A 19984-nucleotide genomic window follows, 5' to 3' on the forward strand; every position below is an offset into this window, starting at 1 on the left:
TCTAATAATGACCTAGCTCATTGTTGCTTAACTTTGGTGATGTACATAAAGCATTCTGTGTTCTAAAGTAGTCACCCACCTAATGCCGGGTATTCTGCTAGGAAACAATCTATCTATTTCATCCAATCACAAGCAATGCCAGGTATTCTGCTGGTACATATATCCACCTATGTCATAAAATCCTGTGCGACGCCATTTATTCAGCTAGTACATATACCCCCCTATGTCATCCAATCCTGGCATCACCCAGGTATTCTGCTAGTATATATATCCACTTATTTCATCTAATCCCGAGCAATGCCGGGTATTTTCCTAGTACCAATATTGACCTATGTCATACAATCCCCGGCCATGCCAGGTATTTTGCTAGTATATATATCCACCCATCTCATACAATCCTGGGTAAAGCTGAGCATTCTGCTAGTACAAATATCCACCAATGTCATCCAATCCCAGGCATTGTCAGGTATTCTGCTAGGAAACAGTCCATTGTTTTTATCCAATCCCGTGCAATGCCGTGTATTCTGCAAGTGCATATATCCACCTATGCTATCCAATCCCGGGCGATGCCAGGTATTCTGCTAGTACATATATCCACCTATGTCATCCAATCCCAGGCGACGCCGGATATTTTGCTAGTATATATATATATATATATATCCACCTATCTTATTTGATACCATGCAACGCAGGTTATTCTGCTAGGAAACTTTCTACCTATCTTATCCAATTCCGGGCACCTCTAGGTATTCTGATAGAAAACATTCCACCTTTTTCATCAAATCTTGGGCCATGCTGGGTAATCTGCTAGTACATATATCCACCTATGTCATCTAATCCTGGGCGACGCCGGGTATTCTGCTGGTAAATATACACCCATTTGATCCAACCTTGGGCTATGCCATGGATTCTGCTTGTACATATATCCCAGCTATATCATCCAATACTGGGTGACGACATGTATTTTGCTAGTACATATATCAACCTATCTTTTCCGATCCAAGGTGACGCCGGGTATTCTGCTATGGATCATTTCACCTATCTTACTCAATCCCAGGTAATGCCGGTTATTCTGCTGGGAAACATTCCTACTTCAGCCAGTCCCGGGTGTAGGCAGGTATTCTGCTAATACATATATCCACCTCTGTCCTCCAATCCCGGGCGACACCAGATATTCTGCTAGCACATATATACACATCATCCCATCCCGGGCAGAGCTGGCTATTTTGCTAGTACATACATCAACCTATGTAATCCAATCCTGGGTGACAATGGGTATTTTATCCACCTATTTCATTCAATCCCGAGCACTGCCAGGTAGTCTGCTAGTACAAATATCGACTTATGTAATCTAATACTGGGAGATGCCAGGTATTTTGCTAGTACATATATTCACCTATCTCGTACAATCCTGGGCGATGCCAGGCATTCTGCTAGTACAAATGTCCACCTATGTTATCCAATCCCAGTCGATGACAGGTATTCTGCTGGGAAACATTCCAGCTATTTCATTCAATCCCAGGCAACACTGTGTATTCTGCTAGGACATATATCGACCTATTTAATCCAATCCCAGGCGACGCCAGTTATTATGTTACATATATCCACCTTTCTTTTACGATCCCAGGTGACGCCATGTATTCTTCTAGGAAACATTCCACTTATTTCATCCAATCCCGGGCCACACCGGGTTATCTGCTAGTACATATATCCACTGATGTCATCCAATCCCGAGCGATGTTGGGTATTCTGCTTGTACATATATCCACCTATGTCAACTAATCCTGGACGACGCTGGGTATTTTTCTAGTACATATATCCACCTATCTTATACAAGCCTAGGCGACGCTGGCTATTGTGCTAGAAAACATTTCATCTATTTCATCCAATCACGGGCCATGCCGGGTAATCTGCTAGTACATATATCCACCTATGCAATCTAATCCTGGGCCACGCCGAGTATTTTGCTAGTACATATACACCCTTTTAATCCAATCCCGGCCTATGCCAGGTATTCTGCTAGTACATATATCCACCTAAGTCATCCAATCCCAGGCGACACCAGGTAATCTTCTAGTACATATTCCCTCTCATGAATTCCTTAGTGTAGTATCAGTCTCAGCAGTCAGTTAACTCAGGATTATATAAAAAAACATCCCCTCCCAATACTAAGAATGGTTTTCTAAATAATCTTTTTATTCCAGAATTTGGAATCATGAGTTTGGCGATGCAATGTTTGGAATATTACATCTTGTCTCAATCTAGACGACAAATATATAATATCTTTTTTTAATAGAAGATAATGTTCGGCAGGAAATTACGCCACATAATACGGTTACTTGGTCTTTTGGCTAAGATCTAAGTGTAGTATCTGTTTTTAGAATTCACGCGGACTCATCTTTCGCCCCACCTCTCCCGCTAAACAGAGTTAGGAGATCATATTATTTCTAATACTAAAAAGAAAATGACCGTTTGTTTTTGTTTTGTAAAGATAGCAATCGTTCGTCTCATAGCTAAATATTTTTAAGCGTAATTTTTTTTCTTGCCATTTTTCATTATACTCTCGTATTGTACTATTTTTATCCCGATAATCACGTTGGTAACATTTTCATAACGGGTAAATTAATATTTTAATTTGTACGATACTGACAGTTTATATTTTAATTTGTACGATACTGACCATAAACGTCACCATTAAATAATATTAGAATCTATTTTAAATTATAAGAATTGCGTTGTATTTAACGATAAAATGTCACTTTTGCCCCCCTCCTCTCCTGCAGAAAAACGTCCAGAAGAACTACTTAGAGCTGACCGTTGGGGGCCAACATTTCGACATTGTTCGTCCAGATGTTCAAGCTTTAATATGATACCAAATTTGGGAATTTTGGTTGTGTCTGTCGAATGTTTTTAGCAGACATACAAACATACACACTCACACACACATGCACACATTTGCGCTTTTATATAATAGACTAGCAGGGCTATCCGGCGTTGCTCGGGACAATATAGACAAGGGGAAACTTAAATTTGATTTTGAATATATTTGATATTCTAAGAAGAGAGGAATTTGTAATGTCTGTGTATGATCTGCTATTTCGAGCAAAAGAATATTTCACCTACCTAGGACGGGTATTACATGTATGAAATAATTGTATCTTATGTAGGGTAGGTAATTTACAGCATGTATATGAAATAATTTTACCTTTACAAGGATGGGTAATATGCAACACATATTTAAAATAATTTTACCTTTGCAAGGACGGGTAATATACACCACCGGAGATATTACAAACAAATTATCTCACGTATCTAATTAAAGCGTGAGTAACGTCGAGTATTCTGCTAGTGTATGAGTGCAGCTATCTACTACAATCCCGGGCGACGCCAAGTATTCGTCGATTCTGTAGTTTTACCTATATCATTATATCCCAGGCGATGCCAGGTATTCTGTTAGTAGTTATTGCACCTGCATTATTAAATCCTATATATTTCGACCAGAGTATTCTGCTAATATATATTTCCACCTATCTCATCCAATCCCAAGTGTCGACAGGTATTTGCTAATATATATTCTCACCTGTTTCATTCAATCTCGAGCAACGCCGGGTGTTCTGCTATTATATATCTCCATCAATCTCATTAAATTCTGGGCAACGCAAGGTATTCTGTTAGTATATACTTCAATCAATTTAATTCAATCCAAGGCAACGCCAGGTATTCTGCTAGTATATATTTGGATCTATCTCGTTCGATCCCAGGCGCCCATGTATTCTGCTAGCAAACATTTGGATATATATCATTCAAGCCCGGGTGACTCCGGGTAATCTGCTAGTATATATGCGGACGTATCTTGTTGAATCCCATAATTCTTGGATATCTTACTAATTTCGTAATTCAACCCACATTATTGTCCCCTGCTTACAAAAATAATAACTTTGGTACATTTCACATTTCATAATTTTTCATAATTCTTGGATAAGTTACTAATTTTGACAATTATTTTTACGATTGAACACACATTATCGACTCCCCTCTTACTAAAGTAATAACTTTGATACATTGTCTGGGCTGTTTATCTTATTACAAACACACCAATAAAAAAACTCATTTCATCATTTTTCATAAGTCTGGATATGTTACTAATTTCGACAATCATTTTTTTTCGATTCAACGACATTATCGCCCCCTATCACTAAAATAATAACTTTGATACATTGTTAGGGTTGTTTATTTCATTACAAACACACAAATTGTAACTCACATTGAATCATTTTTCATAATTCTTGAATATGTTACTTATTTCGAGAATAATTTTTCATGATTTAATTTACATTATTGCTCACCTGTCTAAAATAACTTTGAGACATTGTCTTGGCTGGTTATTTCATTACAAACACAGCATCTAAATAACTCACATTTCATCATTTTTCATAAATCCTGGATATGTTACTAATTTCGACAACCATTTTTAATTATTTTACTTACATTATCAACCCCTCTTACTAAAATAAAAACTTTAATACATCGGCTAGTGTGTTTATTTCATTACAAACACACCAATCAAATAACTAGCATTTTATCATTTTTCGTAATTCTTGGATATGTTACTAATTTCGACCATAATTTTTATGAGTTAGTCCACATTACCGCCCCCCTCTATCACTAAAATAATAACTTTGAGACATTGTCTGGGCTGGTTATTTCATTACAAACACATCAATCAAGTAACTCACATTTCATTATTTTTCATAATTCTTGGATATGTTACTTATTTCGACAATTATTTTTTAATTAATAACGCAAATAATAGCCCCCCCTTGACTAAAATAATAACTTTGAAACATTGTTTGGGCTGGTTATTTCATTACAAACAAGGAAATGGCACAAATCTCTAATCTTTTCTGTATTCTACAATTTCGAAAATATTTCCCCACCCCCACCCCACCAAAACACATTCAATTCCAGCATCTTTCCAACCTTGTTTTTCTCACGTCACACGACAAGTCCCGCTACAATATAAGTATCTTCTATTTGCATGACCTAATGAAGACATGGGAAACTAAAAGGTCCTTGTTTCATAGAAGCGTTTGACTACCCATTCTGAAAAGTTTGAATATCCTAAATATAGTCGATGGCTTTGTTTCATTTTTTTTTCTATATTTTATGAAACATTATCAAAGTTCTCATGAAAAACTTGATCGCCAACAATCAATCGCCTCATGTTGGAGTCATTGCGCTAAGTCCGGAGTAATTGCGCCAAATAGCTAAAAGTGCTCTTCTGGCAACCACGCATATAATTACCACTTTTTTTTTAGTTGGCGCAATTTTACTTTTCCCTTTTTTAAATCCTTTTTTAGGGCTATGCCCTCTGGAAAGTTCCATAAAAACATAGACATGTACGTGTTAAAATCGTAAAAATAGCAATGTTTATTAATATCGCCCGGATATAATAAAATAAGAACTCGGATAAAATTTTAAACAAGAAGACTTCCCAAATTTACGATCTGTAATCGATTCGGGACAACTCACAAACTGACGAGAATTACTTACAATACGAAAATAAGTAAGTTGAATTATAACTTCAACAAGTATTCGGTAATATTAAAAGGATAGCATTTGGATCATCCGAAATAAAAAAAAAAATGACAAAATAATTGCGCATGGCAATCGGAAATAACCAAGGAACGACCTGAACATACTTTCCCTCTTTTTCAATGAGAATAGCCTTGTAAAGTAAAGTTAGCTTGTTTCTTTCTTTCTGCAAAAATTAATCTTTGATTTTGGTTCGTCACTTAGTATTGTGCATTGTTGGTGCATGTTCTTAGAAAGAAAAACGAAATTTGATGTCATTCCTTTGAGGACTCATAAATTTTAAAATGACGCGAATGCGAGAAAAGATTACTTCCATTTATTAGGCTTACTTGAAAAAAAAAAAAAAAAAAGTACTTATTGATGCGTACAGAGTTATTTCCCTTTGTTAATTGGACCTTTTGCTTTCATAAAAATAAGACGCAGAATTATGTTGTTTTTTTTTGTTTTGTTTTTTTTTGAAGATTGATAATTCGTATTATTTTGATTATCTGGACTACTGCTATCATCTTGACTGTTTTTTCACATTTCGGTCGATGTAACCTCCGACGTTCTTCAGGTATATATTGTTGAAATCTTGGGAATTCGGAGATCTGCATGGAATATCAAACCCAATATTTTATTTTATCATCTGTGTTACATGCTCTTGTTCCGTCAGCCATGACGAGATAAAATTTAAAGTAATTTAAAATTATGTTCCGAATATTTGAAAATTAAATATCCACTCGCCAGAAGAATGTCGCTAATAATTGAATTTTGTATAGCGCTTTATCCGTCAAGTTACGATTCTTAGTAAGCAATGATATTCTTTTTGCTATGAATGACCATAATTATGGCTGAAAACGGGTAAAGAAGATTTTCGTAAATCTCATTACTTCTTATGTCAAATTTTGAGTCTGTAAACCGAGAATTCACAAAGTTATTGTGTAGGGAATTGGACACACGGAAATTTTAACTTTTATAGATAACTAGCATGGCTGCCCGGCGTTTCCCGGATGTTTGGAGGTGTATGCTGAGCAATAACAACAAAAAAAAAAACGGTCAACTTTTGTACCTTTGACCCCTATTATGACCTCTTAAAATTTATTGTTTGGGGATAAAATCAGGTTAAGTTAGATCCATATCCAATAAACCTATATCTAAAATTTCAAGTGTTTGGACCCAAAATTGTCGGAGGAGTTTCGTAGAGTTCTCAAAAGTCGTTGAACTTTGAGCGCAGAACAGCCAAATTTCTGTCCGAAAACCGATCACATCGATTTTCCCAAATCTCAGTACCCTGTATATAAAATTTCGAGTCTGTAGACTAAAAATTAACAGAATTATTGCGTAGGGAAATGTACACACACACACACACACACACGTTCACTTTTATAGATATACTAGCATGAGTGGCCGGTGTTGCCCGGGTGTGAGGTGTGTGCTGAGCAATCCCCCCCCCAAAAAAAAAACGATCAATTTTTTAACTTCGTCCCCTATTATGACCCTTAACATTTATTGTTTAAGGCTCTAACTAAGTTATTAAGATCCATGTCCAAGGAACCTATATCTAATATTTAAAGTATTTAGATCCCAAATTGTCGGAGGAGATTGGTAGAGTTCTCAAAAGTCAAATCGTTGAACTTTGACCCCTTAACAACCAAATTTTCGGCCGAAAACTGATCATAAAGATTTCCCCACATATCAGTACATGGTATATTAAACTTCGAGTCTGTAGACTTAAAATTGAAAAAGTGATTGCGTAGGGAAATGTACACACACACACAGATAGACTCGTTCACTTTTATAGATATACTAGCGTGGGTGCCCGGCGTTGCCGGGGTATTTGGAGGTGTATGTTGAGCAAAAACAAAAAGCGGTCATTTTTTTTTAATTTGGCCCCTATAATGACATCTTAGAGTAAAATTGTCAGAATTATTGCGTTGGGAAATGTACACACACAGACACAGACACAGACAGACACACACACACACACACACACTTTTATATATATACTAGCATTTCAGCCCGGCGTTGCCCGGGTGTTTGGATGTGTATGTTGAGCAAAAAAAAAAAGTGGTACTAGGAAGGCAGGCTCGAACCCGTACAGCAAAGGAGGAAAAGAACGGGGTAAAACCTAACGTTTATGCTGTTACGACCACCGCCAAACCGTAACCGACATTTTTTTTTAAATTAAGGCTAGACAATCTAAAGGAGAGGATAACTTAAAAAATTATCGGCGAGAAAAGTAACACCCCCTATAGAAAAGTGCCTAGTTGAAGGGGAAGATATTAATGTTTTTAGACAATTTTTCGATATCTATTGTATGACAGGTCGAACTTTAAAACGATACTGATCTTAGTAAAATCCGTCGCTTTTATTGACGATTTAGGGCAGACATGCAAACAGACATACATACATACATTTATAGATTAGTGACTTAAAATTTTCGACCCAAACTTATGAAAAACCTTGCCCTATCTCTGAATACCCTTTATGTAAAATTTAAAATATTTAGACCAGAAATTGTCTGAGAATTTGGAAGAGACCGCAGAGGTCAATTTATTTTAACTGTGACCCTATTATGACCTCTTAAAAATTATTGTTTCGGGCTCAAATCAAGTTATTAAGTTAGATACATGTCAAAGGAACCTATATCCAAAATTTCAAGTGTGTAGACCCAAAATTCTCGGAGGAGTTTTGTAGAATTCTCAAAGGTCACACACACACGTTCACTTATATATATATATATATATATATATATATATATATATATATATAGAGAGAGAGAGAGAGAGAGAGAGAGATAGATAGATAGATAGATAGATAGATAGATAGATAGATTGATAGAAAAACAAAAATATATACGTATAGATAAATATATATGGAAGCAATTTTGTGTTTACTGCACTCTTTTTACGCAAATATTATGCAAGTATAAATCATGTAGAATATCTGCATCAATATAATTACTCGTAATAGTTGACTAAAGATGATCATCCCATGAGAAAACCGAAAAAAAACTAATAGAGAATTAATTAAATTGAATGTTTAAAAGAATGTGCAAATTAGCTAGATCTTTTGCTAGTGAATGCAATTCTGCGACCCATTTATAAGAAAATTGTATTCTCTTTTTAAATAAATAGAAAAGAGGGTTTTTAATATGAATATCAATACACACAAAAGATAAACGCATTTACAGGAGTATTGATTGATTGATAGATAGACAGATAGCATTTCAGCCCTGCGTTGTCCGGGTGTTTGGAGGTGTGTGTTGAGCAAAAAAAAAAGTGGTAGTAGGAAGGCAGGCTCGAACCCGTACTGCGAAGGAGGAAATAAAGTGACGTCTGTGCGGAAGTAAAGTAGGTTTAAATTAATGGCTAGAACAATCGAAAAGATGGGGGTAACTTTTTAAAATATCGGCGAAAAACGCAACCACTCCCTGTAGATAAATGCCTAGTTGAGGGTGAAGACATTAATGCTTTTAGCCAATTTTTCGGCATTTTTAGTCTGAAGGGTCGAGTTTCAAATATACTGATATTGCGAAAATCCGTCGCCTCTGTCGAAAATTCTAGGCAGATATGCAAACATACATACATACACACATTTATATATTGGTAGCTCAAATTTTCGGCACAAACCGATTAATAAGCTTGCCCTATCTGTGAATACCCTTTATGTAAAATTTCAAATGTTTGGACCAGAAATTATCGGAGTAATTTGGTAGAGACCGAAGAGGTCAATTTTTTTTTTTAATTTGTACCCTATTATGACCCCTTAACATTTATTGTTTTGGGCTCAAATCGAGTTATAAAGTTAGATCCATGTCCAAGTAACTTATATCCAAAATTTCAAGTGTTTATAACCAAAATTGACGGAGTAGTTTGGTAGAGTTCTTAAGGGTCAAATCGTTGAACTTTGATCGCTTAACAGCCAAATTTCTGATCGAAAACGGATTACAAAGATTTTGCCATATCTCAGTACCCTGTATATCAAAGTCTGTAGACTGAAAATTGACACAGTTATTGAAAAATGTACACAGACAGACAGACAGATACACACACACACACACATACACACACACACACACAGACACGTTCACTTTTATAGATATACTAGCAGTTTCGCCCGGCTTTGCTCGGGCCCTATGTACTGTTCATAAGCTTATGTGCGTATGTATATATTAAAAAGTGTGAGTATGTAAAGTAATGCCTTTTTGTATAATAGTCTTTCTTAACTACCATAGAGTAAAGATAGACATACATTTTCACTTTTATAGATATGCTAGCATTTCAGCCCGGTGTTGCCCTGGTGTTTAGAGATGTATGTTGAGCAAAATAAAAAGCGGTCAATTTTTAAAAACTTTAACCCAAATTATGACCTCTTAAAATTTATTTTTTTAGGCTCAAATCAAGTTATTAAGGAACCTATATCGAAAATTTTAAGTGCTTGGACCCAAAATGGTCGAAGGAGTTTGGTAGAGTTCTCAAATGTCAAATTGTTGAACTTTGACCCCTTAACAGCCAAATTTCTGGCCGAAAACCGACCAGAAAGATTTTCCCAAATCTCAGTACTCTGTATATCAAATTTCGAGTCTGTAGACTTAAAATTGACAGAGTTATATCGTAGGGAAATGTACACATACACAGAGAGAGAGAGAGAGAGAGAGAGAGAGAGAGAGAGAGAGACAGCAACACGTTCACTTTTATAGATATATAGATATAGACTATTTCACTGATTTGGATTATCATGCACTCAATGTGACCCTTGTAAAAATTCATACTGGCTAACTTAAACGCCACTGACGTAGAGTCCCTAATATATAACATTAACATCTATGACGCATTAGGTTTCATAGATTGGGCAACATTTAGTGTTTAAAAGATAGAAAGCTTTGCAAAAACAAACTTTGTATTAAATATTTAATATTTTGTTTGCAACCCGTAAAAGCGGACAGTTTACTATAGTAACACTTCGATTTCAATAAATTTATATAAGCTATGTATTGCTATACATTCAATATACTATTGTAACAGAGCGCCGTCGTGCGTATGGCAGCTGTATACAAATGCCCAGCTTTGTGCGAACTGGCGTCACGGCGATGAAAAAAGAAGAAAAAAGATATTAAAAGAAGGTGTGTGCAGATAGGACAAGGATTACGTTCGAGGTGGGAACGATCATGTTAGAGACGTGGTTGGCGTCACAGCCGTAATGAGAAGTCACGCGTTGCAGGAGAATGGAAAATAAAGGGATTTTATTAAGACCTCAAACAGCTAGTTGAATATCTATCCTAACCATTTGTCTTTGTCTCCTTTGTGATGAAAGCTACAACGTGTTGGGTCCCCAGTGACTACATTTTAACACATGTTACACTATTATACACTAGTCTCGTCCTCGTGAACTATAATAGTTGATTGTCTCCGAATGCATCTAAGAATTCATATTTAACAAACTAATGAAAGCGTGATCGACAGCTCGACAGCTCGACAGCTCGACGGACAAAGCTTCTCAAGTAGATATATGGTCGCAATTAATAAAGCAATACTATGTTTGTTTTTTTATATTCCTTTATCGACCTGTGTATAAACATTTATACACCCGTATCGTTGTCGCCGAGAATGAAGGCTCTTGCTGGTCTACTCACACAAACCCATTTTTTGTATATAAAAAGGTTGATTTAACAAGAAAGACATTCACAGAAAATATCATATCGAAGATTTACTTGCGTAAATAAAAGAGAACCACATACATATATATATATATATATATATATATATATATAAACGTATAACTTAATAAAAAAAAATGGGGGCAGTGTTCTAAACACGACTTTTCTACTTGGAATTTCGCATGTCAAAAGATAAAAAAAATATTCACCCGGAAATCACGCTGTTTTTCTACTCAAGTTTGGGGTCACTTGTACTCCTTAAATGTGTAGCTCGAACTTCTCAATTAAAATCCGGTCGTCTTTATGCGAAAACGCTTGTTTATACTACGTTTAGCGATAATTGTCCAGTCAGCACCAACCCTATTCAGGATTTAATCGGCTTCCTCCAAAGGAGGAAGTTTCGTGGGAGTATGAAATTCACAAGCGGTCCCCAGTCGCATGTATATCCCCATTAGAGGTGATGACGACGTTAGGTTTTTGCAACTTTTTGCAGGGAGGTGTCGACGTCCTCCTACATACAGCACCTGGAATTCCCAAATTGGTCACCCATTTTAGTAATGACCAGGCTCAACGTTGCTTAACTTCGGTGATCTGACGGGAACCGGTGTGTCAAGGTGATTATACCGTATTTTAGCGATAATTACCAACAAGAAAATTATTCCGTTATCAGCTAAATAGATTACAAGAATGAGAAAAAAAAATAACGCAGTTTTTAACATACGGAAAAAAGCTAACGCAAAATGATGAGATCTATGTAAAATGTCAGAGAAGTGGTGTGAAAAAAAAAAATAGAAAACACGGATCTGTCTGGTTGCAGGCAAGAAAAATATGCAAGAGATAAAATGTGCAATAGTAAAATAAAATTCAACAAAAATGCAAATATTGGTCGCATGAAGAGTTGCTCGTGATAAGAAGTAAGAAAAAACACTAAAACATACGAGAAAATATCTTTCTTTTTTTTTACCAATCTGATATCTGAAAACTGTTCTCCTCGATTTATTTCTTCAGATATTGATGACACTTATCAAAGTACATTCGTCGTATGTAAATGAGATCTATATATGTATCTTTCTTTATCTGTCTGTCTGTCTGTCTGTCTCTCTCTCTCTCTCTCTATATATATATATATAGCTATATATATATATATATATACACACATATATATATATATATATATAACCACTTTCCCACAGAAGAGGCGTTGCGAGCCTGTCTCTGCTTCATCGTTATTTCCATGGCAAGTGCTCATCTGAACTTCAATCTATGGTCCCCCTCGCCAAAATTGCTGCGAAAAACACTCGTCTATCTGTAACCACTATCAATAATTTTCCACGCTCTTTATCTTTGTTCCTAGACCTAAATGTACATTCCAGGAACAAAGCTTCTTTCTTTAAACTGCACGCTTGTGAAACTCTCTTCCGATTGCCTGCTTTCCAGCTGACTACAATCTGAATGTCTTTAAGTCCAATATATATATATATATATATATATATATATATATATATATATATATTAGGAGATTTGGGCAGCATTTTCTCATTTAGGCACATTTTATTAAGGAAAGAGACAACTTTTTTGATGAGCTAGTTTCCGAACATTCTGTTGGAGTGTAAAAAGAAACTTGCCGTATTCGCGACGTTTTCGACCTTCATAAGCCGTCTTCTGGAAAGAAGTTTATATAAAATAATTTTATAAAAGAAACAGTAGGTTCTCTAGAGTGCAATATAGAATAAAATATATTTTGGACTAAGTTACTGCATCGAGGCATGTAACCCCCCCCCCCTCGGCGATTTCACGGATTTCAATGACAATAAAAATATAGGAATGTGAAATATTCGTTGATCATCATTCAATCCCGGGCAATGTCAAGTCTCTCTGCTAGTATATATATATATATATAAGTGACATTGTCTGTCTATCTGTGGAAAGTCTATCAAGCTCCTCCGTCAATTTTTAGTTTTAATTCGTAGGTTTTATTCTTTATATATAGGAAATTTGGACCTATGGAACAAATTCAATTTGGTCTTTATCCGGTAAAAATAAGTTCTTATGGTCAAATTTGAAAAATAATGACATGGCGTAAGTCGACTCTTAAGCTCTCTTGCACGCATGCGCAAATAAATATTTATAAGGTTACACGGACATTTTTGTGCATTTTTCTATGCTTCTGGATGTAGGGCAGACAGTAACATATAAAGTTGGAGAGCTTTTTTTTTACAAGGAAGTGACCATTTATCAAGGCCCGGAGGCCACTCCAGGATAAGTGTTAATGAGTGTACACCAGTCAATGGGACAATATCGTTATTAGTGGAAATTTTGTAAATTGGAATAGTTAAGAGAATGGCTCAACAAGAATTTGTTCACATCGGACTTGAAGACGACCATGTTTTAGTGAGCTAAAAAGCTAGGAAACGTTTTAGTTTCGATTCTAGGTGGTATATGACGAACTCTCCCGTCTCTTCGAAATCCACACAGATGATTTGTTTATAGTGGTGAAGGCTTTGTGTAGAACCAACCACGCTTTTTTGGTATTACTGCTAAAAAAAACCCTTCGCCGATGCATATGAATTCTACAGGACCGAGTATACAGTAGATCGCAGGTTTTTAAATCAGAGTTTCCTTCTCCTAGACGCTTGTCAACGAAGACTGGGGATGCATCTCCCCCCCCCCACACACACACACAGTAAATTGATGCGCCTCCACATTGGAAATTCCTATGACTTGGCACAGTACATACAGCGCCGAACCATCCCAAATAGTCACCCATCTGGCGCTGGCCAGGCTCAATGTTGCTTTCAATGATCTGGCCAGAAACGGTGTGAACATAATTGTATCGTATATATATATATATACATATATATATATAATATATTATATAATGTAAAGCTGATTGTGTGTGTGCGTGCGTGCGTGTGTGTGTGTGTGTGTGTGTGTGTGTGTGTGTGTGTGTGTGTGTGTCTGGTCACGAATAGGCTCCTATATGGTTGATTATTTTTAAAAAAAAACTGATTACATATAATGATAGAAGATGTATCGAGACAAAGGAATGGGTATGTTTGATCTGGTAGAACGGTGGTTCATTAAAATTGTGGGGTCTGCGTTCGTGCCTGGTGCACAAATTATGGAAAGAAAAAATTTAAAAAATTAAAAACAAACGTTTACAAGTGTTTTTGATATAGATGTACATAAGAATACTTTGATAATATGTTTTAACTTAAATAGGGATGGTATAATAAAATTGTAAGGTCTGCGTTCGCGCCTGGCCTCCATAGAATGGAAATAGGCACACACTTTAATAAAGACTTTTCATATCTATCTGCGTAAGTATACTTTGATAATTATGTTTCAGTTTGAAGAAATATGGTATAATAAAATTGTGGGGTCTGCGTTTGCGCCTGGCCTCTATAGAATGGAAATAGGCACACACTTTAATAAAGACTTTTCATATCTATCTGCATAAGTATACTTTGATAATTATGTTTCAGTTTGAAGAAATATGGTATAATAAAATTGTGGGGTTTGCGTTCACGCCTGACCTCCATAGAATGGAAATAGGCACACACTTTAATAAAGACTTTTCATATCTATCTGCATAAGTATACCTTGATAATTATGTTTCAGTTTGAAGATATATTGTATAATAAAATTATGGGGTGTTTGTTCCCACTTGACCTCCATACAATTGAAATATGTCACAAAGTTTTATAAGGTTTTTTGATATAGATCCACAGAATATTGTGATAAGTGTTTCAGTGTGAACAGGTATGTTATAATAAATTATGAGGTTTATCTATTTTATTTTTACTTTCATCATATTTTGCTTTGTTTTTGATACCCCTAAATTCAACCCGTACCACGAAGGAGGAACAGAACGTGAAAAAAGATGACATGTTTGCTGCTGTGTCCATCTCGAAACCGGAACTGACGTATGTTTTAAATTAACGCTAGGCAATCGAAAAGAGGGGATGACTTTCGAAAATATCGGCGAAAAAAGTGTCTAGTTGTGGATGAAGTAATTAATGTTTTTGGCCATTTTTTAATATTTCAAAATGATGCCAATCGCCTGAAATCGTCCCCCGTCTGTCGAAAGTTTTAGACATACATACATACATACATACATACATTCAAACAGACAGGTGATATTTATATTATAGATGCCCGTTAATTTATATAATCAAATGCGCCCGTCTCTGTATTTAACAGAAAGTGAAAGTGTCTGCGTGTGTGTGATAGATAGATAGATAGATAGATAGATAGATAGATAGGTAAATAAATAGAGAGAGAAATATAGCGAAAGCGAAAGAGAAAGAGCGCGGGAGAGAAAGAGAGAGAAGGTTTATATTCTTCTGCAATTTTCTGTGACGTAAAACTACCGAGTCACATCGATCTATTTTTCACACTCTTGAATCACCTGAATCAATTGTAAAGTGCTATGACACGTTTCGAGTTTTGACCCGTGCGACTAAGTATGCCCATCACATTGTTCAATTTGGTTTTCTAATAATTCTTGAAATAAGCAGCCAATATTTACTCCTAAAAGAATAACAAATCATCCACTCTGCAAAATGTTTGCCAAAATATTCTGCCATATTTCTAGTAGATACAAAATACACCAGCCATTAAAACACGATGGGCAAATGAAGGAAATGTTCTTTTTCATGAATAAACGATCGTTTCGCAGCTTGCTTCTTGAAACATTACAATTATGATGAGGACTGATTGTTTGTATTATTTGGTTTGGATGCGGCGAAGTATGATCCGCAATATAATACATAAGATCGCCACATCTGCTAAAAAAGGGAAAATTACGAACAGACGAAGCATCATCAGTATATGGGAATCTCTAATTATAAAGAAAAACGAAAATTGTATAATCCATCCATAAAATTTCAACGTTAAAAGGGAGATAGTCCCCTGGCAAACTTTATTAGAGGTACCTCCATTTATTAAGCAAATTTTCTAACACATTCGAGACTACGGCGAAAAAACGAAAAAAACAAAAACAATTCCAAGAATACAAAACCATCTACGGTGTCAGTAACTTTTCCCCTTTTTTTCCAAGTTGACGACTAACATGCCTGACGAAGGTCGAAGACGACATACCGAAATCTGGAACAAATAACAATCATGATGAGTACAATCCTCAGCACAAAATAAGTAATACTTAACATATTAATTTAAAATAAACATTCTATTTATAACTTGTTGGAAACATGAGAAAACCTTTCTTATTTATTCATGCAGTGTTGAAAGTGATAAAGGTTCGAGTTCGCTAATAATCTCTCGTCGCCAGTGTTTATAAGCGATAAGGGTCCGAAAGGAAGGCATAACTCGATTTTAGTGGAAACAAAATATATTTAAGAGAAAAATAAATACAACAAATAAAACGTTAGTCTGACTCTCAAGTGTGACATATCTCGGTTTTTATTGCAAGTGGAAGAGTTCATTGCTATTTGTAGGATGGCCAGCACAAGATATGGATAGATAAACATTAACAGGTTGCAAATGATGATACATATTTATTTTTCTTGTAAGTGTGATCATAAAGAAATGAAAAGAAAGAATAATTGTTTTTTCTTTTAGTTTGCAAATTAGGAATAGATCGCGATTTGTTGAAAATTAAATAAAGGAACATTTGAATACAAATGGTAAAGAGTTTTCCTGGAAATAAAGCAATGTTGCTGAACACAAGAATTTATTATATTAAAATCAAAACAAGTATTGCAATCATAAAAAAATAAATTAGGAACTTCATGTGTGTGTATGTGTGGCATCCTTCCCTAGTGACTCGAAAACGGTTGGGCTGATTTTTATAGAAATTTTATTAGAATGCACTTTATGTGTCTTACGGTGTTCTTAGATAGGTTTTGTGCCGGGATATCTTCGACAAGTATCGATAATCGATAATTGATAATGAAAATAAGCTGATGAAAGAATGAACAGAGGATTTTGGCCAAGGATATCACATTACACAGTCTAACATCACAAATGCATTTGAGAAGTGTTAATGCCACTCAAGCTGAAAGGCCTAACATATAAACACAACAGTAGATTCTTTTATCTGGCTGTTCTGTTATGAGCACAATTGAAGCATGATACTTGAAATTTGCATTTTAAATTTTAATTCAAGCCATTATATATAAAAATAATTCTATAAAATCAACAATAGGTTATCTACAGTGCCGTGCAGATTACAATGTTCTGTGGACTAACTCACTTCGGGGAGACAAGTGAAACTCACCCCCCCCGCTACATCACGTTGAGTATACAATTAGAACAGCCAATCAGTGGATTCGATTGAAAAATGGTCGCTTTCACTGATTTCGATGACAATACAAATATGTGAACGTTAAACACGCATTGATCATCATTAAATCCCGGGCAACATCGGATCTCCCTGCAAGTAGCTAATAAACAACATGTAAAAAAATAACTTTTGAAAATGTTATGTACATTAGTTAAATTTCCGATTGATATCGCATTTACATAAGTGGCGTATAAAAAAACAAAACGGTGTGTCTCTATGGCGAAGTTAAATGAACTCGAAATAGAATGTTTTGATCCACATTTCGACATTAATCATGTCGATAATTTATTTTCCAGACATGCAATCGTTGACTTTATTTATGACTAGCCTGGGTGCCCGGCGTTGCCCGGGTATTTGGAGGTGTGTGCTAAGCAAAACAAAAGTAGAGCTGTGTGTAAGGTTGTTGGTTGAGAAAAAATAAATAAATAAAAAGAAAAGGAAAATTGCGTGCGCAAAAAAATAGGAGCATTAAGCAGGCTCGAACCCGTATCACGCCAGAGGAAAAAGAGGTGAAAAAAAAAGAACACACTATCTTACCGATATGCCTCCCGCAGTTCTGACGTCACGGGTGGGGGGTGGGGTCGAAATTACGCGTTTTATGGGACATCTTCGAAGTGAACGTTGAATGACTTGCAAAAAAATTGCTAGCGGAAAAACCGATCCCCCCTGTACAAAAGTGACCAGTTGAGGTTGAAGGAATTAAAGTTTTCGGCCATTTTTCCGTTATTTGTCGTCCGAAGGCTCTAGCTTCAAGATGATATAAATCTCGTGATAATCCGTCGCATTTGTCGAAAGTTTTGGGCAAACATAGATACATACATACATTTAAACAAATTGGCCCTTTATATTATAAACTATCAGCCAAGTATACTGTTCTGCAAGGTCGCGACTGATCATAATGCTTTCACCCACGCAAGACATAACGAAGAACTGCGTTCTTTCTCTCCAAACTGGGTTCTTTTGTCCACCTCAAATCTCGCCCAGTCACGTAGGCTTATCACGTTCTTCACGTCCTCTTGCATAAAACCAAGTACACTTCTTGCTTTTTCACTTTTTCCTTCTTTCCATGTGCAAGTGGCTGAAAGAACAAAGCCTTTGACTTATTGCTGTAAGGCTATTTGTAATACTACTATATATATATATATATATATATATATATATATATATATATATATATATAAAGGGGATTAGATCAGTAGTCTAACGAGCAGAGTGGGTTTTAATGGTATAGTAAAATTACTAATTTAATTAAAATACAAGAAAAGAACAGTGCTCGTTGTAATTCAGATATATAATAAGCTCGTTAGGCAAATATCCTAGAGCTACTTTAATATTTAGTAATGTGATTGATAATTTTAAATTATTGAATTTGTTGTTGTTCCCTCTTATGAAACAGGTTTTTAATTTTTTATTCTAATTTGAATTTTAAATTATCAATCACATTACTAGATATATATATGTGTGTGTGTGTGTGTGTGTGTGTGTGTGTGTGTGTGTGTGTGTGTGTGTGTGTGTGTGTGTGTGGAAATAGCAAAAAGATCATATGATCAGGACTTACTTCTAACTGTTAAACATGGAAGATGTTTATGATGATCTGAAAGACCATCTCTTGGAAATCTGCCAGACAAATGGTTTCCTTTCATGCCAGAAATAATAGTCAAGACTATGTTTGCATTTTATCTGATCAAATTCGTGCTATGGTTGCTGGAATAATTCCAGAAAGAAACTGACTCATCACGTTGGGTTTCAATCACTACTGCCGTTGCATTTCATTAAATGTTCACAATTACAGCAAATCACTAATTATTGGGTTTTTATAAAAGTGAAACCAAACGTACTTCTTTTTCATCACATAAAAACGGATCTTGTGTCTAATTTAGCCTCGCTCAAGTAAATATAGACGCGGTGCTTTCAATAAGTTTTCAGATATTACTTGTACTGACATTTAAAATTGTCGTAGACTCTTGAAAATTCAGTATGCTACTGCTATATTTCTATGAGTAAATGTTCAAACAAACAGTTATAGTAGGAATTGGAATACACTCTACTAAAGCCTGATCTTCAAAGCTAATAATGTTCAAAAATGCTATCTGCGCGTGAGGAGACTTTAGCGGAACGATATGCAATAACGTTTTATTTTAAACATGGCAAATGCCACAGAAACGTATAGAATGCTTCAGATTGCTTTTGGACCATCTTGAATGAATTGAGCATCAGTGTTTGAGTGGCATAAGAGATTCAAGGAAGGCATGGAATCTGCGAGTGATGAGGAGAAGTGTGGGAGAAGTAAGGAAGTCAGAACATATATATATAGCCAAACAACATCGCAGCTCACAGGAGCCATGACAGGCAACGAACCGGAAGTCTAAGTTTCGAGTTTTGTCCTCATTTGGGCTCATCAGTTAGACACATCCGAATTCAGAATTCGAAAACCGAGCATC

At 35.6% G+C, this 19984-nt stretch overlaps 1 pseudogene; it reads right to left on the minus strand.

Annotated features, from left to right (window-relative positions):
• Positions 1 to 11748: 11748 nt before the first annotated feature.
• Positions 11749 to 11867, minus strand: LOC145240617 (5S ribosomal RNA; annotated as a pseudogene).
• Between the last annotated feature and the right edge of the window lie 8117 nt (positions 11868 to 19984).

The sequence above is a fragment of the Euprymna scolopes genome, chromosome 19 (assembly GCF_053919585.1).
Source record: "Euprymna scolopes isolate OS-2025 chromosome 19, ASM5391958v1, whole genome shotgun sequence".
NCBI lineage: Eukaryota > Metazoa > Mollusca > Cephalopoda > Sepiida > Sepiolidae > Euprymna > Euprymna scolopes.